Source organism: Ochotona princeps, chromosome 2 (genome assembly GCF_030435755.1).
Source record: "Ochotona princeps isolate mOchPri1 chromosome 2, mOchPri1.hap1, whole genome shotgun sequence".
In the NCBI taxonomy this organism is placed as follows: Eukaryota; Metazoa; Chordata; class Mammalia; order Lagomorpha; family Ochotonidae; genus Ochotona; species Ochotona princeps.
Window position 1 is genome coordinate 62,690,243 of NC_080833.1, and position 26,871 is coordinate 62,717,113.

General features: G+C 36.4%; 1 protein-coding gene and 1 non-coding gene across 10 annotated transcripts in view; one reads left to right on the forward strand and one right to left on the reverse strand.

Annotated features, from left to right (window-relative positions):
• SLC44A5 (solute carrier family 44 member 5) overlaps positions 1-26,871 on the reverse strand; it is a 369,267-nt gene that overhangs the window by 163,455 nt on the left and 178,941 nt on the right. The gene's annotated exons all lie outside the window — the stretch shown is intronic.
• On the forward strand, positions 18,306-18,412 carry LOC118758647 (U6 spliceosomal RNA). The gene has a single exon (XR_004995748.2). It is a non-coding gene; the product is annotated as a U6 spliceosomal RNA (small nuclear RNA).

The following is a 26,871-nucleotide window of genomic DNA, read 5'->3' on the forward strand; positions in this document are numbered from 1 at the left end:
AGTAAGTTTTTAAGATATAGCTTTATCCATTTTTAACCTAAACAAAAAGCTATTTATCCATGTAAAAGCATTACAGTCTAGTTATTACTAAGGAAGTGAAAGTAAACATTGAAATTTATCATAATGAATTTAAGGGACAATGCAAATGTTGCAGCTTTCTCTCAATCTAGTAAGTCATAAACTTTTATATTGCACAATTATACACATATTACAATTATAATATCATTTCCTTCTTTGATTTCTTGAAGCTTCATTCTTTCATGAAGACCAAATCATCTGTGCTTCCAGTTTTTATCCAACCAAAGTGAACAACTGATATGGGTGATCACCCCAGGCTCCTGCCCTGCTGCCTAGAGAACTAGGCTTAAGCCTAACCCTCCCCTTGGCCTGAGACACAGCCTTCAGGCCTACACATGGAGTGTGACTTCCAACATGGCTACAAGGTCAAAGGGAGCATACCTGAACATCATCTCTGACATGACCTGAAGATCTAGGGAGATAGACGTGTCTAACAGCCAATTACAGCGTCTCTGGTGGACGTGGGATCTGCCAGAAGGCTCCCTCCTGCCCACCTCTTCCTTACCCTTTAAAACCTGTAACCTGTGCATAATAAAGCGGACATGCCTCACCAGCTTGTCTCAGGTGATTCTTGTGGCCAAAGGCCACTGTCTGCCTCACCCTTGGTGACCTCAGGTCCTGCTGGCAGTTCTAAATCCCGAGAAATTGAGACTTATTCAAGCAAAGCTCCAAAAGCTTCTTATCAAGAAGATATCTGAATTTGACAATGGTTTATAAAACACAGAATCATCTACTTTTTAATCTGCATTAGAAAACAGAAAGATCTAAAGGAGAAGTAATAGGCTCCAAAGTGTAGAAATGCTTATTGAGAACCAGGGTAGTGATAGTGCAAATATCAAAATGATAGACATCACCTCCAATTCCTGCTGGCAATAGTAGGCAGGCAGTTGTTTTGTAGGGTTCTGAAAATATACCAGAACTGGCAAGAGTGCTTTTTCTCTGTTGTATTTATTTCTGAAGGGCAGCAATGGATTGTTAAATATCATCTTCCTTGCGAAAAGATTGTGTTAGATAAAGGGAGAGATAAATGGGGTATGAAGTAAGTTTCCAATAATGCACATTTCTTGTGGTTTGTTGTCAGTCCTGTATTTTTCCTTTGACTCTTTCAGCTGTGAATTGCTGTGATTCTGAGTAAACTTTATATCCCTAGGGGCCTTCTTAGCCATCTTCTTATTCTAACACAAACAGATGTATTTCAAAAAATCCAGCATTTCAAAACCCAGCTAGTTGAGAGCCTATTGTGTTACAAGATGTTAAATTGTAGAGAAATCATACTAAGAGACTGAGAGACACAAAAACTGATCATCAGATGCAGCAATTTGGAAGGTATTGATGATCAGACAAGTTTAATTTTATGAAATGAAATGATAAGGAAGAAAACCTGACTGGAGTGTATTTAAGACAGACTGATGGCTTCCACAGAATGGTAAGCTACATTTTCTGATAGAATCTATCTGATGAAAACCAAGAAGATCATGAATAAAACATACTGTTTTAAAGAACTTTTGGATTTGCAGCAACAAAGAAAAAAATCTCAAGAATCTCCACCATGGCTACCAAAAAACCAACAAAACAAACCAACAAGCTGAAACAAATAAAGAGCTCTATGTAATACAAAATCAGAAGAGAAGGCAGGTTATGTGGAAGGCGAACACTTACATCATCACCATCAACAAGATCAAGTATTGGCCAAATGCAAGGCAAGAGAGACAAATCCCACATCCTCAAATCAATACAAATGCCTCAAAGAGAGCGAAAATCTCTAAACCGATGGAGCCTGTAATTCTAAACAATGCAAACGTTCACCAGTTCTGGAGAAATTCACCTCAATTCACACTCCTTCCTCCATATCTTGACCGTCCCCACAGAAATCAGTGATCCACATGGGCATACATTTTTCTCAACTATGTATACAACATTAAAATTGAAGAAATATATTAAGAATAATTTTTAAAATCTATGAAATGCAGCAAAAGCAAAGTTTTAAAAAGTTTATAACACGGAAAATGATGAGGGGGGTGATAAATGGAGGGAGTATGGTGAGGTGAAGAGAGTGTCCCTACATCTACAAAACCATATCATGAAAAATAATAACAACAATAAAAAATACAAAACAACTCAAAATAAAGGTCTAATGATACACCTCAAAAACAGACAAGAACAAACTAAACCCCAAATCAACAGGAAACAAGAAATAACTATCAGAATAGATTACAAATGAAACTGAAACTAAAAAGGTATAAAAGATCAACAAAACAGAATGCTAGCTTTTTGCAATGATAAACAAAAATGGATAAAACTTCAGCCAGACTAAGAAAGAGAAAACAGAAAGTAAAATCAGAGATGAAAAAGGATAGATTACAACCAATAACACTGAAATACAAAGTATTGTAAGAAACTACTGTGAAGAACTGCACACTAATAAACTGGAAAATCTTAAGGAAATGGATAAATTATTGAATAAATATAATAAATAAATAATGAATAATTATAATCTACCAAGATTCATTCATGAAGACACAGACAACATAAATGGACCTATATCAAGCAATGAGACTGAAACTGTAAATCAAAATCTTCCATCACACCTAAAGGTTTTACCACAGAATCCTACAAAACATTCAGAGAGGAAGTAACTAACACTTTTCAGACTATTTCAAAATATTAAACCTGATGCATTAGGGAAATGCAAATCAAAGCCACAATGAGATATCACCTCAGTGTATCAGAATGACTAAGACTCAAAACATGGAGAATAATAAAGGATGGAGAGGATATAGAGAAATGGAAGACTTACAGACCACAGATAGGGACATAAATTAGTGCAGCCACTATGGAAAACAGCTTGGAAATATCTTTAAAAACTAGAAATAGGGCCCAGCGCAGTAGCCTAGTGGCTAAAGTCCTTGCCTTGAATGCCCAGGATCCCATATGGGCACCAGTTCTAATCCCAACAGCTCCACTTCCTATCCAGCTCCCTGCATGTGATCTGGGAAAGCAGTTGAGGACAGTCCAAAGCCTTGTGACTCTGCACCCACATGGGAGACCCGGAAGAGGCTCCTGGCTCCTGGCTTTGAATCAGCTCAGCTCCGTCAGTTGTGGCTGCTTGGGAAGTGAATCAGTGGATAAAGATCTTTCTCTCTGTCTCTCCTCCTCTCTGTATATCTGACTCTCCAATGAAAATAAAATAGATATTAAAAAAACTAGAAATAGACATGTCATATGATCCACCAATCCCACTGTGCAAAAGATATTGTATCAGAAATATCTCCATCATCATGTTAATAACAACACCATTCGCAACCACCAAAATTTGGACTCAACTATAGTGCCCATGCTCAGATGAATGGATAAGGAAACTGTGGTATATATACATAGGGAATATCATTCATCTATCAAAAAGAAGGATGAAATTCTACCATTTGCAACAAAATGGACACAGCTGGAGGACACCAGGTTCAGTAAAATAATCTGAACTGAGAACAACGAATACTGCAAATACTGCATGATCTAAAACGTTTTTAAAATACTTATTTTTTCTAAATATATATTTTTTTGGAATTTTGAATTGTGAGGTACAATTTTGTGTAGGCTAGGATTCCCCCCCAAACTCCCACCCCCAGTCAGATTTTTCCCATTTTGTTACAATAGTGTAGTCCTTCATAAGGAATCATAATTCTATCTTAAAATACTTGTGTTTCGTAGTGCTGTAAGTACAGTTTCTTAAAACTTTGTTTTATATCTTCATCAAACTAATGGTTAAGAATGGTATACTACTATAGTTTCAATGTCTTGTGGTTATTTTAAAATTTTCTGTATATGGGAGAAATGATCTTTTTTTGTTCAAATTTTGTTTATAGCCACTGTCTGCAATTCCACTATGTTAGAGTCCTTTTGTTTATTGCTTTTTAAACTTGTTAGTAAAATATTAAGCCAGGTACTATAATTTAAATTTGAAGTATTTTATCTTAAAAACTAAAAACAAGCAAATGAATGGACAAAACCAGAAAGAAGGTGAGAGGAATCAAGGGTGAGGCAGGAAGAGATAAAGAGAATATCGCAATGTGAGTTTGCTTCATCCCATGACTTTAATAGCCACAATGTTAAGGACTCTCAAATTGGTTACCTGCATACCTCTGCTAGTTCCAAATTTGTATAGCCTGTGAACCATGTGACATCTACACTTATTATCTTAAAAAGAATCTCAAGTTTAACATGTCCAAAACAAACTTTCATTGTTTTATGCACCTCCGACACCTCAGTAAATTGCACCACCATTCATCCAGTTGTTCAGAGAAGAAATGCAGGCTTTTCCTTGATTTATCTTCCTGGTGTGCCTCATAGCCAATCCATGTTTGGTGTATGTGATCTCTACCATTAAAATATATCCCACATCTAATCCTCTGAACACCACCACCGCCTGCTTTAAGTCATCAGCATCTTTTCCTGCATCACTGCAGTATCATCATTGCCTCTAAACCAGCTCTACTCCTACCATTACCACTGTCTCACCACGCAATTATCCTCAGGCAGAGTAATTTTCTAATAACATAGATAATATCACAACTCTTACAATCAAACCATGCCACATGTTATTTAACATTCAGTACAAAAATCCAAAGACTTCACTCTGATCACCTGGCTGTAAAGTGAGCTAGCCACTATTGCCTCTCTGATAGTATCTCACTATTACTTCATTTGCTTTCCTTTGGTAAATCAGCATTCTCATTACTTCTAGACTGGGTCAAGCTCATCTATATTTTAGGTTTCTGCATCGCTTTTGAGTGATATTCCAGAAATTTTGAGATGGTACACTCACTGCTTTAGTCTCTGTTAAAATATCACCTGTTCAAGCTGATATTTTGATCTGAAAAAACCTTCTTCTATCTCCATGTTTTTGTTTTATTTTGTAAATCTCCTCCCTTTAGAAACAGAGTTACTTGAAAGCAGAAATGTCTTGTTCATCACTGTGAACTGTGAATAGTGCGTGATAAAATATATTAGATGGTTGAATCAATTCAAGCCCATTTTTAGCTTTGGTAATCACAACCAAATTCTTTCTTTCTAATTGGCAAATCTACATTTAAGTAATTTTGCTTCCATCAAGTTTACAGATTTTTAAATCACTGTGCACTCTATGCTTACCTCCTAGTTGAATAAAACTCATTTCTTACAATGACTTTCCCATGTTTAAAATACCAAAACATTTTGAAATAGAGTGCCCAAAGATGTGGTTATTCAGATGAAAATAACTCATCAATTAAAGTAGCAGACAGTACAATCTAATTTGATATTGAACTTCCATGAACCATTAAAAAAATGGAGGTGGTGCAAGGAAAATGCCGTGTACTGAACATAAAAACATTCAGAATAGATGTTTTATTTAGTCTCTAATAAGTACATAAAGCTAAAAAGGTTTCTGTTACTGAATCACTCCATTGCCTCATCTGTTAGGAACAACTAGCCTAAGAATGACTTAACAAAGAATTATCTATGCGTAAGGGAGTTAAATTATTGAAATTGGAGATATATTTTTATTAATATCATTGTAGGTACTATTGAATTATTCCATTGATTTCTATCTTTTTTTACTTACAGGAAAAAAGCAAAAAATTAAAGTGAGGTTAATACACATTCTAAGGCAAGGGAAATTTTAATAACCAAATATTAATAATAACCAAATATATAATAACCAAATATTCTTCCTATTTCTACTTACAATACTTTGGTAATAATATAATACAATGTATTGTATATATTATACACAATAATAATATATTAGCATATATATTATACATATATATCTACATACATATCTAGATAAATAATACAACGTTTTGATAGAAAGATGCTAAAATAACTTCGCAATACCACATTAAATAAAAGATGGATGTAACAGTCCTGATTTTCAAAAAGAAGGATAATTGATTCTGAATATTGAGATTTGTTTCTTTTCCAGATAAAGTTATTGAGTGGCTAAGTATTGTGTACATGTAAATTCCTCTTCAAATTGAGTGTGATGATATCCAGATACTCTTACAGTAAATAAAAGAATAAAGTCAGGCTAAGTTAATCTCATTTTATCTTTTGTTTTTTCTCTTTATTTTTCATTGTCTTCTTTGCTCTATTTAACTAGAACTATAGGTTAGCTCAAGGGTATAAAAACAAAATATCTAGATTTCATCAAGTCAGTTTTGGTGTTCATTATACTTTCATAGTTCTAAAAATATGATCTCAGTGACAGAACACTTAGGTAGAATTCTAATGGCAAAGCCTAAAATTATAAGGCTGCTTTTTTTTAGCAGCCCAGAAAATGGTAAAATATTTTTACCAGTTTCTCAAATTAAGTATAAAATAATATTAAATTACATATGTAAATGACTAGAAGCTGAAAGAGATGCATCTTATCTCAGTAAATGGCATTATGCCTCTCAATTAATGACATAATTATCTATTATCTATTTACTTTCCTGCCATTTAGAATGCAAGAGACCCCAAAATACAAAGGTTCAACAAAGATAGGAAATGATACCAATCACATGTAAAAATGCAGCATGACTAGAACCAAGTGAGGAGGCTCTGTTTCACCTGTCATCAAAAATAGGTTATTTCCATATTGTTCTATTAGCCCTTCAGATCATGTCCAATTCTTTATGGATGAAACTGGTTTATCAGCACCACACCATATTCCAGCCCATTGGGAAGAGCTTAAGAGTCCAGGAAAAGCAGTAGGGGACCTAGTTGTTGCCCGAAATACAGGCCATAGTGACAGGTAACTGAATTTGAGCCTAACAAATATAGGTGATCATGTGCATTGCTCAAACTCATGATGCAGTTCACAGCTCTACCTCTATAATGAAGAAAGAGAAAATGGATACTGAGACAAGTTAGCAAATTCAACCACAAATATTCTAAAATCCAACCCATCACTAAGGTTGGTCTCTTTGGCTCCCATATATTTCTTTTTTTTTTTCCACAGAAGTATCGTTTACTACCAAATCTATGATCTTGAAATGTCATCCCTTTTCACATATTTCATTACAATAAGCTCCTAACTGATGTCCTTACATTACACTTACACTAGTCTTTGCTCCCAAATCAAATGGCTTCCTTACAGCCAAAAGGGTTGTTTTAAAAGCCATGTAATCATTCCAAAATCCTGATTAAAATCTTTCAGATGCTTCCAATTGCTCTTGGAAATCCTAGCACCAATTCCTACATCTCTCTCCTTTCCTCTAGCCTAACCTCTCATTATTTGGCCTCCTGCCATGCTCTCATTTATTTTCCTTTGGTCTCATTTTCCTGTTTAATTGCTCACCCACAGCCTGTTCTCTCCTGCCACAAACAGTTTGAATGAATGTATCCTTCTGACAAGAATGCTCTTCTCCTCGGTCTGCTCCATTGCTCACGTATTGGTCCTAACTCAAATGTTTTCTTAAAAAAGGCTTCCCATGGCCACAGATAACATTGAATTCGCTATCACACAATATAATAGCACCCTGCAATGTCATCACTATTTGTAATGACATAGCTTTGTGTATGATTATATGAGATGGAGAAGGCAGACCAGTCAGTTTTGGTTTTGTGCTTCTAACAATGTCTTGATGTACCTGTTGTGTTTTCTCCCCAGGTACTTCTCTTCCATTTTTTAGACATTCACAAGGCTGGTGTTGATCATAAGAGAAGGGTCCTGAATTGCAGGTTCCAGTAATATTAGCTACCTTTTTTCATTCCTTTCCCCAATAGCACCCTCAGTAATCTCTCTAAAAAACTAGGTTATAGTTAATCAAAACAGCTAGCCTATGAGACTTCCCTATCTGTGCCATTACATTGAGGTCTTTGCTGAAGAACTTGGATTCTGTGATAATACTCCCCACATCTACAGCCGTCTTTAACCCCTATATCTATTCTCTTTCATTGAAAGGTAACAGAATAGGCAACTCAGAAATGCAATACCTATGTTGACCAAAAAAAAATTTCACTCAAGTTCAAGGAAGATTTCTCTTAGAACAAAATAATCTCTTAAATAATTTCCCTAAATTTGGATAATTGTATTTCTTTACTGTTTCCACATGAACATACAGTTTTCTTCCCTGAGTTTTTAATCCTTCAAGAATTTAACAGAAAATGAGATTTTTGTTTGCACATTTCTTATTCTATGAGTTTCCAAGAAGAAAGCCAAAATGCTTTTATTCGTTTACCTTTAATTAGAAGTATCTGTATCTATGGGTAAATGTTCAAATATCAGGAAGATGTGTTTGCTTATTTTGTGGTTTCACATCCCCAAGAGAATATTTGCTCCAGTTTAAGAACTACATTATAGTCTATTTTGATAGAATTTCCCTCAGTAAAGCAGAGCATATTACAAAATAAAATAATTATGTGTGAACTTCCTCAATAGATTCACACATTCTCTAATGAGAAAAACAGCCAGTTATTGCACTCATGGGGAAAGTTTTGTGGATTCCCCAAGCATCTGAGTAAGCACAGATCTAAAATTATAGAACTACAAATGCTTTATGCTTGCTAAACCTCTTGCTTCTGTTTTTTTTCTCCTTCAAACACTATTTAACTAAACACCATGCACATACTAGGCGTCAAATTTTCAATTATCTCATTTTTCATTCATAAAAGTATTTCATTTTTTAGGAAAGCTCTATGAAATGCCTACAAAATGATGCTAAAGGTCTTGGTCCAGTTGAGGGAAAAAATTCAAAAGAATACTATGTAAACATCATATAAAATTTTTAAAAAAGAAACACAACAACAACAACAACAGAATAATGGTAACTGTGCTGTGATCTCAGAGGTAGCTTTAAAGGAACAAAATCATCGTGAAATGTGGGGGAAGCAGACTAGTGCTTCCTAAATGAAGAAGTACCTAGCTCAAGCTGCTGTATTACAAGGCAGTTAGTTCTGACCACAATGAAAAGCACAAGGGCAAGAAGAATCAAGATGGTGAAAAGAGTAAGGACACATTTAAACAGACAGAGAAACATTAGCCAGTGTGAAGCAGAGAGAGCACAGTTCAGGAAATAGCAGAAGATAAGACAACAGCAGAAGGTCTCCTGGAGAATGACAGACACAGGAAAGTGGTGGACACAACAGTGTGGTGTTGCAGTGACTGATACCCCAGTGGCATTTAGTGAGCCATGATCTAAACTGAACCCGCTGATGGAACTCCACCAGCAACAAGGTGGAAAGGGGCATTCACCAGGAACGCAGGAGGTGAATGCAAAGAACTGCCCATCCTGTTAGTCTGATTGATTTGACTGAAACAGAAACATAGCAACAGGTACTAGATGGGCAGTGTGGGAACAGGGGGTATTTCACAGCCCAGTCTTCCCCCTTACTACTGAATCTGGCAACATTTTGTGTAGGGAGGCAAAAGCCATGGGACAGGACTTACCTGTACTGAGCTGGGAGTAAACTCATTTATGGCTCAGTGAACTGCAACAACCTGAAATATTACCAGCTCAACCCAACATAGGTTCAGGTAACCCTCATTTTGTACACTGTGGGGAAAGTTTTAAGACTGCAGGGATAACGGTGAGCTGTGTATGTGCTGAGCTGCGAGCTAACTCACTGAGATCAATGCATTGCACTGGTACTACAAGGAAAATAATACTGACTTTGGCATCGTACGGGATAAAATAGGTCCATGTGGCCCTCAGACCTAACAGTCAACAGGTTCCAGCAGGATTAGCACCAACAACAACCTGACTATATAGGACAACTGGTATATGCCTAATCCTGGGAACTGCTTGAACTGGAAGTGGGAAAAACATTGTACAGACAACGGTGCAGCCTCATCATGGGATCACAGGAGGTGGAGACACATGAGCCAGGAGCTGGGGCTAAGAAGACTATGGTGGAAATCTAACATAAGAACCCAGAGAACTTGCTGGAGGGAGTGGCACAACTGACTGCAAATAAAGAGCTGTTACCAACCACAATAAGTAAAATCAAATTGTAGTATTGTGGGTAACACAGCTTAGAAATCTATCCCAAGGAGAAGAATCTGATAACCAGAAGTATAAGGACCAAGAGCAAAAGAAGAAACAGAGGCACAATGAATATTACTGAAGACTTCCCTGCAAAGGAGCAAAAGCCTTTGCCAACCTCAGAGTTCACTGAGGAGGACAATGAGAAAATGGAGGATACAGAGCTCAAAACAAAGCTTCTTATCAACAGTGAGAAGCACGTAATACAGGAGTTCAAGAAATTTAAGGAATATGTCACACAGGAAAGTAATCAAATGAAAGCTGACATATCAGAAATGAATAATACAGTAAAACAAATTAAAGTACAGTGGAGAATTTCCAAAATAGAATGAAGGAAGCAGAAGAAAGAGTCTCACAATTGGAAGATATTTCCTGTCACCAGAGGGAAAACAAGCAAAAAGCTGGAAGCAGAGCTGCATCAAGCTAAAAAAAAAAAAAATTCAAGAATTGAAAGACACTACTAAAAGGCCAAATATAAGAGTTATGGGAGTCCCTGAAGGTGCAGAAAGAGAAGCTGGAAATTAAAGGTGTATTCAATGAAATAATAAGAGAAAATGTTTCTAATCTAGGAAAAAAATTGGAAAACAAGATCCAGGAGGGGCACAGAACTCCCAATAAAGCTAACCAAAAGTGATCTTCACCACAACACATGATAATCAAGCTCTTTTCAATTGAACATAAGGAAAAGATCCTTAAATGTGCACGTCAAAAAAAATCAATTGACATATGAAGGAATGCCAATTAAACTCACAAGAGACCTCTCACAGGAAAGTCTACAGGCCAGTAAGAATGGAGCGACCTATTCCAGCTCCTATTGTCAGCTCACGATAATGTACCCAGCAAAGCTTTCCTTTGTCTTTGAAAATGAAATAAAATTCTTCCACAGTAAACAAAAGTTCAAAGAATATTTGTCTTTTAGATCTATCCTACAAATGTTCTTGACAGTGAAAAGGAATGGTATCTATGTAAATGTGAAGAACATCCTGGTAAAATAACAGCAGAAGACTAAGTCAAACTACAAACAACCCATTGCTAAAATGACAGGACCAAATTACGACCTATTTGCATTAACCCTGAATGCAAATGGCTTAAACTCATCAATCAAACATAGATAAGTAGACTGGATTAGAAAAAACAAAACCCATCTATTTGTTGCCTACAGGAGACATATCTCACCAACAAAGATCAGCAGAAACCTTATCTCATGGGTTTTAATTTTTTTTTTTAGTTTCATCTCCTGAAAACAATTTCTGATTAAATTTTTCACTGACTCATAGACCATACAATAGCATCATTTTCTTTAAGAAGGTTTTTGGTTTTCTTTTTCATTTCTTCAGTGACACATTAGTCATTTAGTAGCATGTTATTTAACTTCATGGCAATGTAAATTTCTAATTTTCTTCCTGTTGTTGATTTTGTTTTATGGTTTTTCATTTAAGGGATGTAAAATAACTGTGTAATGGAGATTATCATACCCAGATGTGAGGATACAATGCAGCATGCCTCTCTACTTCCAGACAAAGAAGGCCTCCCAATGAAACTGTTTACTATATCTTGACAATAGGATGCTGGACTCTCTGCCATTGTCCATGCCAGCAATGATGGACATATGACTGCTTATGAAAAATTATACTATAGTATTGATATGGGGGAACTCAGTGATGGGGAGAGGACTTGGGGGGGTGGGAAGGGAAATCCCAGGACCTATGGAACTCTATCATAAAATGACAATAATAATAATATTAGAGGCAAAATTTTAAAAAACGCACAAAAACAGAGTACAGAATAGCAATCTGCTAACCATGCCCATTACATAAGTAGTCAGACACATCTGAAAAAAAAAAAAAAAAAACCAAGAGATAGGATGATGACACTGGAGCTAGAAAGGTTTTTCCAAAAGCAGTAAGAAAAAATCAGTGCAGGATTGGAGGTGATAAATGTCACGTTCTCTGAGACACCACCCAAACATAAGTAATTAAATGTTTGATGGGCTAGAAATAAATGTTTAGTCATGAGATTAAAGTGAAAGCAAGGAGCTTCACAGTAGAGGGAAATTAATTCCTGCTAAGAAACCTGAACTCTTTCTGTCTGAAGAGTTTCAGTCTGAGAAAAACATTAAACATGGGTTGATCAGTGCAATAATAGAACTGATCACAAATTTGAGAGGGACAGGCCAGGGTGAAGGGATGGAAGACTAGTGAAAAGATACTGCATAGCCAAAAATAGAGAATACAAGGGCTTGAACCACAATATTATATCACGCCTGAAGACACAGATAAAGATAAACTTGAAGAATTGAAGATGATGCTAGATTTCTCATAAATTAAGGAAAATAAGAATTGGACATGGTTGAATTTATTATAGACTGTATTTTTATTTTAGTCTGTAATCTTATTTACGTTGGGGTTTCCAATGACTTTTTATAAAGACATTTTCATAAAGACACTACTGCTCTCATAAAGTATCTAATCATTAATATAGCAGAATTCTTTAATGGAAATAATACTATGGGAAAAAAGGTGCATAAAACAGGATTTCAAAACTTGCTTGCACCAAACTACACTTACCACTTTTCTATGACTTTAAAAATGCTTTAATATGAAGAATTAATGAGGAAAGAAGGGGTTGAAGGAAATTATGAGTTTTCTATCAAATACCATGTGTTTGAGGATGCATGAAAAATAGTAGACAAAAATTATGTAGGTACAGAGCCCAGGAAAGGGACCCATGTAGGAGACAGAGAACTGGATGAGGTCGTGGGAAAGGGTGAGCTCAGAGAGTAAAAAAATTGGCAAGCCACAACGCCTGGGAGATACCATTTGAATAAGAATCTCACTTTATCTGACCTGAGACTCAAGAGTAACAATCTAGTATATTAAGATCCAAGAACATTCACTCTAGTCCAAGTGGGGAAGAACTTGTTCCCTTCTAATACTCACTATTAAATTATTGTTTGTTTTGTGAAATTGACATTAATCCTATGGGGGAAGAATTAATAGTTCTACTGCTTTGCTAGCATTTACAAAAGTTCTTTTCCTATTTATCTTTTTAAGTATAATTTACATATAATACAATTTATTTGGAGGGTATTCAGTTCTGAGTTTCAGTAAGTGTGCGTAATCACGAGCGCCAGAATAGTAAATAATAAAGATATTTCCATCACCTAAAAACTGTTTAACTGTTTATTTCCTGTTGTAGCGGGTCACCTTTTTCCATTCCCAGCACCTGTAACCGCTAACTGATGTTTGTCCATTTTGTGTGAAGTGATAGAAGGGTAAAGACATTATTATCTTTATTTTTCCAACAAGGAAACCTAGTAGATTTCAGAAGTCATGTCATTTGCTCAAATAACATTGCCAGTACCTAAGCCTTGATTCAAAACAAGACACATTTCCTTCAAAACCCAGAAAGACATCCCATCAGTGCATTGTAACCACATTGGTGATACATAATTCAAGCCAAGGCATTCATAACCTTTTAAAGTATTCAAACAATAGCACATTTTTTTTTGCAACATAAAACATTCTGGGACAGGTGTTGTTACAAAGCACATTAAAAGTTAAGCTGCCAGCATCCCATATGGAACGCTGTTCAAGTCCTGACTGCTCTGCTTCTGATCCAACTCCCTGATAATGTGTCTGGGAAAGCAATTGGAAGATGATACAAGCACTTGGGCCACTGCCACCCTGAAGACCTGAATGAAACTCCTAGCTCCTTAGTCTGGCAAGCCCAAACCCATCTATTGTGCCCAGAGTCCAGTGGATTGGCTATCTCTCTACTTATTTATCTCCTTCTCTCTATAACTCTGCCTTTCAACTAAATAACAATAAACAAACCTCAAAAAAATTCTTACATGCAACCAGTACTCAAGCATTGTTCTTAAAATCAAGTCAGAGAGGCAGAAAATAATACTTGAGTTAGCTTTATAAATAGATTGCTTGAGGAGCAGGTGATCTTAAAAAGGCGGACAACTTTATTAAATCTAATCACTACATATACATAGAACATAAACTACACAAATCAGCTTCCCTGCGTATTTTTTCTCTGCACCATTGTCTCTGAATGAATGAGCATTGCTGCAGGAGCTCTGAATGTCTGCTCTTAAACCCTGGAACTCTGGCCACACAGGAATTTGCAATGTTATGATAAGGAGAAGCCATATTTCAAAAGAGATGATTATGAAAGTACTCTGCTTTGAGGATGCCCTCCTATTTCTACCCAATCTTATTTGGAAAGAGTAACCATATCTATCAATATATTCACAAAATATAAGCTTAGCTTTTGGAGCATTACACATCTGCTCTAAAAATGCAGTTTTTACAAATACATGGTTATGGGCAAAATGAACCCTTCTTTCCAGGATTTTTCTTTTCTTTTTCTTTTTTTTAATGAAACTGAGGGATTTCAGCCCATTTGCAAACATAACAATTGGTCTCTCAGCAAACCTAGAGTGCAAATTTAAACTAGCTCACACATATCGCCCATGTTTATCAGCTTCCATATAGCTGTAGAACACACAGTTCTTTCAAGTGCTTTAGATAAAGCCATTCAATGGAACTTTGTTTTAGAATTCTGTATTCAGGATTCCAAGAACAAGAGTCTAGACATTAAAATTAAGATATCCTCCAAATCTCTATTGGTTTTATCCCTGTTTTTATTGCCAATATTCCCATAACAGGAACAACTTTATGTCAGCATTTATTAAACCTCTTTCTCACTTATCTTCTCTACCCTCCATATGCAAGACGGGTGAGGAAACAGCTCATATCTCAATTCAGTTATAGTTGCATAATTGTTTAGGTTCATAAAGGAATATGAGTGACTTTTCTACTCTTACAAAATTTTCTATTTTCTTTAACATCAGCTTTACATACTTGGAAAATTATCCAAAGTATGGGAAGAGTTTTAGTGATATCTATCACTACAGCATTAGTAATAAAAAAAAAATGGAAGCAACACAAAACTCAAGAATAAAATAATGATTATATATGGGCTAGTATATCAATTTAATTAACATGTACACATTTAGGATGGTTATATAAATGATACAGCCAGATGAAAAATGCTTCTGGCATAATAACTCTCCACATACACCAAAGGAGACCCTTTGTTGGATGCTTTAACTGAATCCACAGGTAACTGAATTCATTACTCTCATACATCAGGTTTCCAAATATTTTTAACCTGATTTCTAGACAGTTTTATCTCTTACAGTTTCCACCTGCACTTTTTCTGGCTTTCAGGTCACTTCCATTGCAAATTTCATCTGACTGAATCTTTATAAAGTCCAAAAAGGCAAATAATATGGTTACTTCATTTTCTCCCCCAGACATTAAATTTTCTTCATTGTCTTTTGGGGATCCCATTTCTACAAGTCAATTAGTTACCAAGCTTTAATTGCTAGTGACCAAATAACTTGTTTACTAGCACAAACAAAACCAAAATGTTCACATTAAACACGTGCTATTTAGACTAACATTGTTCAATAAAAATACAAAGCAAGTCATATGTACATTTCAATTTTTCTGATTACTGCATTAAAAAGTGAAAAGAAACAAATGACAGTAATTTTAACCACAATTTTATTCATCCTCAAGTATTTAGACTATCATCTCCACATGTAATCAACATAATTTCTCTGTTTGAGATATGTTGAATTGTTTTTGCTTTAACCAAGTCTTTAAAGCCTGGCCTTCATTTTGCATCTAGAGCTCATCTTCATTCAGACTAGCTGTATTTCTGGTGCCTATCAGCTGTATCTGGTGAGAGGCCACTATCTTGAATGGCTTAGTTGAAGACCAAGTAATTGACAAGAGAATGTTGAGAACACTTAAGTAAAATCTAAATGTACTGATCTGTACACCCTTTGCTTTTCAAAAAGACAATGAGATCGTTTATGCTACTCCCAGCTCAAACTATGATCACTTCTTTCCCTTGTTCCTTTTGGCATGTCACTCTGAAACCAGTATGAGTATAATTTATTTAAAAGACATTTGCAAAATGTTATGGGGTGTCACACAATGAAATTATTAGGTTACTAGTGGGAAAAGTACTCTGCTTATTGAGACAGATAAAACAATTTCTAAAAAGTAGTGGTAGAAGGGAATCTTTAAGGATGACCTATTTCCCAAGCAAGAAAATCTTATTTTAGAGGCAAGAGAAGAGCACTGAAAAGTTTGTGAAAATTCATGGAAATTCTATAATACATATTTTCTGTGAGCATTCTGAAGACTCCTTATCAACATGACTTTCAAAATTTTTTGCATCAAAATAAATTTATTTTCCATTTATCACCAACTATTTCATTTGACACTGTATTTAGGAATTGGTACAGTTGACATGCTTCTGTAACAGCAGTCACAGAATGACTCAGGAAAGATAAAGCCTTTAGATAAGACCTATGCTGTCAAATCAATCCTCAAGACAGTATTTTAAAAAAACATATGTATATATGAAGTAAAAGCTTTAATGTTCAAAACCCCAGGACTGCAGCTTAAAACAACAGTGAAAGAAAAAACCCATGCCCAAGGGTTGGCAGAATGCACAGTCCAGAGCAAGCAGAGTCAATATATAGGTTCCTCATGCTGTTACAGGACCCTGAGTTTGAAACAAACTTTGTACATTTGTATTCTTTTTTTTTTCAACAAAGGAACGTTTAAAATAACCCCCTGCATCCAATGCCTGCATCTGAAAGCATTTCCCTTTGTCTCTCCCTCTTACACACACACACACACACACACACACACACACACACACACTCACTCCATGAACTAAAAAAGAACCAATAGCAAATGTAGAAGAAAAGGGAAAGTCAGCACAGGTTAACTTTCAGAATCCTTGCCACTACCTGAACCTTGTCTCTCAGTCACATCAAAGGAGAGTACACACCCTTAGCAAGCCAACCATGTTCAGAGGGTGAAGATATAGTAAACACTTCTTTTCCAAATATCATTTATTGGGCATTTCCTTCTCTAGTTTGTTCAAGGTTTTTGCTTTCTCTGGCATTCCACTACCCCTCTTTGTTTTTCTTTTTTCTTTTTTATTTATTTTTAGAATAGACATGCCAAGTCCTATTCTCCCCAAAACTGGAACACAATGACTATTCAAGAAGAGCAAATATTCATGATATAATTACATTAAACAACAAAAATACACAGGTCGGGGAGAATCAAGATGGCAGAATAGGGTAAGGACATGTTTAAACAGGCAGAAAAACATTTAATCAGTATGAAGCAGAGAGGACCTATTTCAGGAAATAGGAAAGGACAGAACAACAGCAGAGTGGTACCTGGAGACTGACAGACACAGGAAAGCAGCGGACACAACGGTGTGGTGTTGCAGTGACTGATATTCCAGCAACATTCAGCTAACAGCCATCTGACCTCCACCAGCAGCCAGAACTCCACCAGCAACCAGGTGAGAAGGGACTTTCACTGGGAGCTCAGAAAAGTGAACCCAGAAAAAGGTCTGTCCGTCCTGCTGATTCGTTTGATTTGACCAGGAGCAGAGACAGAGCAGCAGATCACAGACAGACTGTGCGAGAACAGAGCGGATTTCACAGCCCAGTCAGCCCCCTAGAGCCGATTGGACACCATTTTGTGTAAGGGGGAAAGGGCAAGGGAAAGGACGGAGCATGCACTGAGTTGGGAGTGAGCTCATTTCTGACTCAGTGAACTGCAACGACCTGGCATTCTACTACGGGTTCCACCCAGAGGAGGGCTGGATAGCCTTCAGATCTGACGGCTAGCAGATCAAGAACTGCAGTGGTGGTACGTCAGGCGCCATTTTGTGCACTGTGGCAATACCTTTGGGACTGCAGGGGACAACAGTGAATTGCGCATGTGCTGAGCCGGCAAGAACTCGCTGACATCAGTGAATTGCACGGATCCTGCAGGAAAATAATACCGACTGTGGCATCATATGAACCAAAATAGGTCCGTGTGGCACCCAGACCTAACGTCCAACAGGTTCTGACAAGATCAGCACCACCAACAACCTAATTATATAGGACACCTGGTGTCTCTCTAATCCTGAGACCTACTCCAACCGGAAGTGGGAGAAAGTTACAGAGACAACGGTGCAGCTTCAGCACAATATCACAGGAGGTGGAGAGTGGTGAGCCAGGAGCCAGGGCTGTGGAGACCACAGTGGAAATCTGACATAACAACCCAAACCTGGAACTCACTGGAAGTTGTGGTACAAGTGGCTGCAAGAAAAAGTTGTGTGCTCACTTCGGCAGCACATATACTAAAATTGGAACGATACAGAGAAGATTAGCATGGCCCCTGCGCAAGGATGACATGCAAATTCGTGAAGCGTTCCATATTTTTGGTATACGCTTGCAATGGGGGAATCTCAACTGAACTTGAGCTGTGGTTATGCAACAAGGTGGAGGAATCCACCATGGTGGGAGGGTTTGGGGAGGGGTGGGAAGAACCCAAGTACCTATGAAACTGTGTCACATAATACAATGTAATTAATGAATTAAAAATAATAAATAATAAAAAAAGTTGTGTACCAGCGGCAATAAGTAAAATCACATTGTAGACCTGTGGGTGACACAGCTTAGAAACCTGCCCCAAGGAGAAGAATCTGCTAACCAGAAGTACAAGAGCAAAAGAAGAGACAAAGACACAATGAATATTACTGAAAACACCCTGCAAAGGAGCAAAACCCTATGCCAACCTCAGAGTTAACTGAGGAAGACATCGAGAAAATGGGGCACGCAGAATCCATAAGACTCATTTTAAAGATTCTGATCAAAAATGAGAAGTACATACAGAGTTCAAAGAATTTAAAGGAAGCAACAAAGCAAATCAAGGCTGGTATATCAGAAATTAAGAACACAGTAGAGCAAATTAAAGGTACAGTGGAGAGTCTCCAAAATAGAATGAAGCAAGCAGAAGAAAGAATCTCAGAATTGGAAGATATTTCCTGTCATCAGGGGGAAGCAAACAAAAAGCTGGAAGCAGAGCTGGATCAGGCCAAAAACAGTATTCAAGAATTGAAAGACACTATTAAGAGGCCTAATATAAGAGTTATGGAAGTCCCAGAAGGTGCAGAAAGAGAAGCTGAGTTTGAAAATGTATTTAATGAAATATTCAAGGAAAATTTCCCTAATCTGGAGAAAGAATTGGGAAACAAGATCCAGGAGGGGCACAGAACTCCCAACAGGCTTGATCAAAAGTGATCTTTACCAAGACACATGACCTTCAAGCTCTTTTCAATTGAACATAAGGAAAAGATCCTTAAATGTGCTTGTGAAAAAAAATCAATTGACATATAAAGGAATGCCAATTAAGCTCACAGGAGATCTCTCACAGGAAACTCTACAGGCAAGACGAGAATAGAGTGACATATTCCAGATTCTAAAAGAAAAAAACTGTCATCCTAGGATAACATATTCAGCAAAGCTTTCTTTCGTCTTTGAAAATGAAATAAAATTCTCCACAGTAAAGAAAAGCTAAAAGAATTTGTCTATTTCAAACCTGCCCTACAAATGATACTTCAAGAAGTTCTCTTGGCAGAGAAGAGGAATAGCACCTACCAAAACCAAAGGCAAATGGGAAGAACATTCTAGTAAAATGACAACAGAAGACTAAACCAATGAACAACCCATTCCTAAAATGACAGGACCAAAGTAACATCCATGTATATTAAACTCTGAATGTAAATGGCTTAAGCTTAAGCAAATGTCTTAGATTAATAGACTGGATTAAAAAACAAAACCATCTGTTTATTGTCTAGAAGAGACACACTTCAACAAAGATCAGCGGAAACTATATGGCATGGGTTTTGTTGTTTCCTGTTGGTTTCATCTCTTCAAAACACTTTCTTCTGATTAAATCATTCAGTGACTCACAGATCATGCAGTGGCATCATTTTCTTCAAGAAAGTTCTTGATTTTCATTTCTTCAGCTACACATTAGTCATTTAATAGCATGTTATTTAACTTCTTGGTGTTGTTAATTTCTTTTTTCTCCTTGATGTTGATTTTGTTCTGTGGCTCTTCATTTAAGGGGATGTACAGTAGCTGTGTAATGGAGTCTGTCGTATCTAGTAATATGTCACTTAACTTCAGGCGTTATAAATTTCTATTTTTCTTTCTATTGTTGATTTTGTATCATGACTTTTCATTTAAGGGGATGTACAGTAGTTGTGTAATGGAGACTGTCATATCTAGTAACATGTCATTTAACTTCAAGGCATTGTAAATTTCTATTTTTCTTTCTATTGTTGATTTTGTATCATGACTTTTCATTTAAGGGGAAGTACAGTAGCTGTGAAATGGAGACTAACATCCAGATGTGAGGATGCAGTGTGGTATGCATTTCTGCTTCCAGACAAAGATGGACTTACAATGAATCTGTTTACTATATCTTGACAACAGGATGCTGGACTCTCTGCCATTGTCTTTACCTGCAATGATGGACATATGACTGAGTATGAAGAACTATATGTTAGTAATGATACAGAGGAACTAGGTGTGGGAGAGGGAATTGGGGAGGGGATAAGGGAATATGGAACTGTATCATAAAATGATAGCAATAATAATAAAATGTTAAAAAAAAGCCACAGATCATTTCAAATATGATTTCAATTTTAAAAGTTGATTTATCACAGACAACCAGAAGTACACATTTTTAAAGAAATATTCAAAGGCCTTAAAGAATAATAAAATATGTTTACAAACCACTGCCTAGAATTGAAGCAAGCCACCTTTAAAAGGTCTGGCTTTGTTTTCAGCTTTCACTTGCCTTGCCCTAGAATCTTCATCAGTCTGATGATGATATTGCACTAGATCACTGGGGGTTTGGATTGGTTTTGTTCTGCTCTTTTTTTTTGTTTTCATTCCTGTAGCAGTGAAGACATTTTTAAAATTCAAGTACAAAGGAAGACAAAGGAGGAGCTGCTCTGGGTCGGCTGAGTGTAAGGGGCTGGAAGGCTGCTTCTTGGTCTTCTTTACCTTTATTAGCATTAGAATCTCCTTTGAGCCTTAAAACCCAATGTAGTCTCCAAGAAGGAGCTTTGCAGTAATGTGACGGGGTTAAGGTTTCCTAGTCTTAGAGAAGATTTGGTTGTGCTTCATCCCCCAGCATGGAACTGGCCCTCAGTAAATTCCTCTGAGTGGCTCGATGAATGAATAAATAGTACACCATATACATTAATTCTGGCGAAAGTCACAAGGTGGTATGGGAATACCCTCTATTTCTTACTCATTGTCTTCTGCTTATTATGTTTAAGCAACAGTTTTTGTGAACACAGTCTCTAACCTACTTTGTCTTGTGGCTGAAGGCTATTTACTCAGTCTGTCCTTGAAGAACATGGCCCAGGAGCCAGAGGGTTTTCTTAACTAGTCTGGATTTGCAACACTACTTCTTAACTATTCTCCCTGTCCAGGCTCCTATTCTGTTTTATGGCAAAGCCTAGAAAGCTGCCCACATTGTTTATTAAGTTGGACTAGAGATTTTATAAACCTATTCTAGGAGAGCTCTAAACACTAGGGTTCCAGACACTAGGCAGAGAACATCTCCCCTAGTTAAAAAAAAAAATAGTAAAACTTGGGCATTTATTTATTCCTTCTATGCTATTGGGAAGACAGATCTCAAACAAAATAAATAAATAAATAAAAAGCATAAAAAAATACTGTGGGAAAACTAAAGTTATGTTTAGGGTGACTTATGCAAGCAGGAGAGTCCCAAGCACCTGTCAGTAGGACCATTCTGATTCAGTCATGAGAACCAGTTTATCTCATTTTTTGGCGAAGAAGGCCAAGGCACTTTGAAATGCAGAGGTATTTAGGCTTGGTACTCGTCCTATAAAGCTAAGAACAATTTTGACGGTTCATTAATTTCAACAAGCCTGAAAAAATTACATTTCATGTTCTTTCTATCCAATAGTCATCCTTACACTATATTTTAGATAAATAATTGGCCATGCCGCAAATTAAAATAACCTTGATAATTATCAAGGAGGCTAGGGAGTTTTGAGTTTGTGCTGGTTTGTGAGATTTCAACACCCAAGGTGCCTTGAGACCATGTGTCATCTTATGATAACATTTAATTCATTTCTTGCTGAACTCATAAAAGCCAAGTTTTTCATCTAGTAGCAGAAATGACTGTTTTGTTTAGATAATATTCCTTCACTGCAAGGTTGGTCTTGATAGAATCTTTCTGATTAAAGTATAAATGTGTTATTTATGAGGACTAAGATTTGTGTCTCTGGCAATCCGAGTGTCCTTAACAGCCTGGTCACCTGTCCTTATTTCCTACATCCACAAAGTTTTGTAGACAACTGTGTCCTCTACAGTGAAATCCTTCTCTCCACAGACTATCAAGTGGCTAGTTTTCATTCCCATACATATCATAATCTTTCTTTATGGCATGCACTAAGGACTTCAGTTTTATGAACTGTCATTTCCCTCAACCTCAAAGGTAACGGGCTATATGATTGTTTTATATCCTGTTATTCATAGTCTTTGTGTAAAAATACTAGCTGTAACTCAATCTTGACAATGTGTTATTATTCCGAAAGCATTCAAACTGTACTTTTCAGTTTTAAAATGCCATCAGAACTTCCTGGTTGGATCATAGTCTAGCAGGCTGTCCTTTTTTCAGCATAGAAATTAATCACAAACATTTTCTAACATCTCTAGGGCCTACATGAAAATTCCAGGGGGAGTAACACTTCGCATAATCTTTCAAACACTTCTTCAGGGATATTCAAGCCAAGAATTGCTAAAGTTTTAAAAATGTGTGCTGGCATTTAGAAGAGGACAGAGCATAGCTCTCACATGGAAAATGCACTGATGGTTTTCCAGAAATAAAGTAGCTAAAAAATAGAAGTCCACTTTAGTGCCTGGTTTCCAAAGTGAAACTCCAAAATTGATGACATAAATTTAACCTATTGTGTTAGTTTCAGGTGAAGTTAAAGAGAAACTGAAATGTTGGTTGTGTGTTGGAGAGTTAAAAAGGATATGTTTCATGCTATTATTTGTTCTAAAAAATAATAAAATAAATAACACCTCAGAAGACTCATTCACACATAGATTTTTCATTATCCCCTCTTCCATGGTTTGAAAAATGTCTCTATGCTAACTTCAGGAAAGGGAGGTTGAAGGAGAGAGAAAAAGGATGGATGACTATTGTCAGAATTGCATTCATAAAATATAAAATTTATTCTCTTTGTATTAATAAAAATATTTTAAAAGGCAATAATTTTACAATTGACTTATGTTTTCTAGGCAGTGTATCTGAATACAACACAGTATCTTATTTTACAAGCTGTTTTTTTCTACTCTTCCACTGTAATAGACATTCTAGCCTTTATCCAATGGCAATTTTTCCATTATTGCTGACAGTGGAATATTCTGTCATATAGCCAGTCTGTGAAGATAGTATGGCTTCAAAAAATCAGGGATGCCAAATATTTCAGACTTGATTCAGTGCGACATGATATACACACATGAACTTGTTTAACATCTGCATCTCTAACCTGACAGTGTTTCTTTAGACCTCAAATTCTGCTCTTTCATGACTACTTGCCAATTAAATTGGGAGCAGATTTATTGCCTCACTGAATATTTATCATTCCTTCATTAAATCAGTTCTCTGTCAATAGACTTATTCTAAGATTCAGGTAAGAATCTGATAAACAGAAAAGGCATGAATCATTAACAATATACATTCTGACTTTATTATCATACATTCTGTACCTCTGTTATTTCCTGAGAACTGAATCTGTCCCATGTAAACTTACAAGGTTCATTTTGTGTTTTATTGTTAAATAAAGCCACTTAAAATTCCATAATAAAAGTAAATTTAAAATTGCTGCGGGACAACTATCTTTATATTTACTTACATTATCCATTAGGACACATTAGTTTCAATCTCATATTATTAATCCTCCCAAACACAAATCTTCCAAAACTCTCTCCTCATTTTGACATTGTACCATATCTGCATTAATCATCTGTATGTTAGAGGTATTTTCACTCAGAAAATTGAGGTAAAGATCATTGCTGAATCATGATAGTGAAACACTGATATATAAATATATAAATATTTTGTAACTCACTAGAAGACATCCTTATAAAAAAAAAAAAAGAGAAAGAAAACAGGATTTTGAAGCACCCGGTGACCAAATTAGAAAATACAGTGTCCACACTGCAGATGGATATTTAGAAACTGAAAGAACAGGAGGAAAGACTCAATGCAGCTCAGAAAAACAAGAAGGCCCTCAAAGACTTCAATAGGAAGATGCCCACATCCTTCCCCACACCGCCCTTCTCCCTCCTCGGTCCTGTTCCCACCCCACTGGAGGTGCCTCCATGTTCCCTTCTCCTCACTGCTCTTCCCACCACCTCAGTCCTGTTCCTGCCCCAATGGAATAAACCTTCTAAAGTGCCTCGTTGTGTCTGGTGTTTTCGGCTCACGGTAAAAGAACCAGGCTGTGGGAATCAGCTCTGCGTGATAACATAAAAAAATATAACTTTAACTGTTGTAAATAACTAACAGGTTTGTGTTGCCATTTAGTAGGTCAGGTTGATTGTAAGTTTTCAGAGTTTAGAATTATGTGGCTTAAGTCCATTTTCTAAGTTTCAGAAAATTTGAGTTGCACTGACCTCATGGTAAAAATACTGTAACTTCTTTCATAAAATTTCAGTTACATAGTGTCTCCTAGTAGATGGAGTAACACTGAGCTCTTCCAAAAAGCTGCTCCACTGACACAGCCCTACTAAGTCTTCTGGTAAGAGACTACCAGTTCAATGGCTGGACTGTCAGGCCACTGGCACAGAGCGAAACCACTGTGCATGTTCCCTGAATTAGTCATACCTTGGCAGGAAGTTAAATGAGCAGTTTGAATTCTGTGTCCTTTTCTACTGGCCTGTGTAACATTTATGAAGGAACCCTCATAATGCAAAAATCGTATCACACAATGGTGTCAGTAGATCATAAGGAAGCTTATAACATAGTCCCTGTCCTTAATAGTCTTAAAATATTTTGTTTCAAAGAATAAAGACAATTTGTAACTTTTTTCCATCATAGATATGTAATTTTTCCTTGTATTATTTGCTTAGATACTTAAGAACATTGGACATGCCAAGAAAATGCATGCATAAAATAAATAATAAGAAATGTTATGAAATAATGTAAAGAAATTTCATGGTAAAATATCATGTTACATTTTTATTCACATACAACTAACTAATAGGTACTGGATATTTACTATATACAGAGTATAGAAAATTAGGAAATGTTAGGACCTACTAGGTCCTTGAGGCCTGACAGAATCCATTAGGTCCCTGGGCCTAAATACTGGGCCACATGAAACTGGGCAAAGAGAGATCGCATAATGGCTGGAGTGATGTTTGTTGCTAGCAAACACCCATGCATGGAACTTTCCTAGCTGCTAACATGATGCACTGTAAACTTCACCAAGGAGCCTTTCTGTAGGTGCTCCCCCTGTCTTATCAGGGTCTCTATGACATTCTGTACCTTCCCCGACAAGCAGTTCAAGAAGGGACTCTGCCTGCTGCTCAGATGGAGGAAACCTAGTTTCAAATCCCCTGCCCTGTGTCAGGGCACGTTCAACCTCCACTCACTTTCACCCTGCCCACTTTTTCTATCCTAAAATAAAATCTTTTCAACTTGAACTAGCCTCTTCCTTGCCCTCTCTGATCCTAAAATCCTAAAATCTAACAGAAAAGCTTCCAAATAGCTAAAGGATGCAATAAGAAATTAGAAGTGGCTTTCCACCTCAGGACAAAGGCAAAACTGTCCTGGGAAAAAGACAGGTGATAGTTTAGAGGGGGGTTAGTTAATCCGAAGCTTAGAGATACAGAAGATGGGTTGGCATGGTAAATGAATGAGTTAGGCTTTGGTTCCAAACCCAAGATGTCATTTATTACCTCCACTGTATTAACATCAAAGTCCTGAACCTCAAAAGAAGCTTAAGGCATCTTATGCACCAAATTGCAAAATTGCTTCATAGTCCGTAAAATATTTCATGAAAAGGTTGTGATAAATTGAATCAAGATAAAACAGGTATGCTTTACGAAAAATTTAAACTAGATTAGCAAACAATCGAGCCAAAATCGTAGTTGCCAAAACATTATAGAATTGCCTTCTTTGGCCCTTTTTTAAAAGATAAGGAAAAATTATCCTTATCTACAGACATAACTTTTTCAATTTCAAGTACATTTCCCCCCAAATCTTTTGTAAATGTAATTTAATTTTGTTATTCCAAACTCCTGATTCAAAAATTACATAAATGTACTTTTTAAAATAATAAATAGTAATATGAAAATGCTAAAATGGTAAGATGAGAGCATTTTCAAATATGACATTTCCTCAGAAAACAGTCTTTTAAAAGATTTCATTCAAAAAAATAAATCAAATGCTTGCTGCTAAGGAATTTAAGAAAATTTGACACTCCGTACCTGATAGGAAAATAGGTAAATTATTTCACATACAACTCAATCAAGTAATTCTCTAGGTAATTTGTGCTAGAAAAACGCTGTGTCTATGCATGGTGCGTGTGTGTGTGTGTGTGTGTGTCCTTGTATGTTCGTACATGTATTTATGAAGATGGTGACACTGAAAAGTCAAATTGGGGATTCTTAACAAAAATAAATATGGTTAAATAAGCCTGACTTCCAAAAAGAAATCAAACCTGTATTCACTCTTTTTCTATTAGTTTGTCAAGGGTTGGGGAAAGAAAGACCAAGGAAATGATTTACCTATAAAGTTGATAATTGTCAATTTAGAATAAAAAATTTTAATCATTT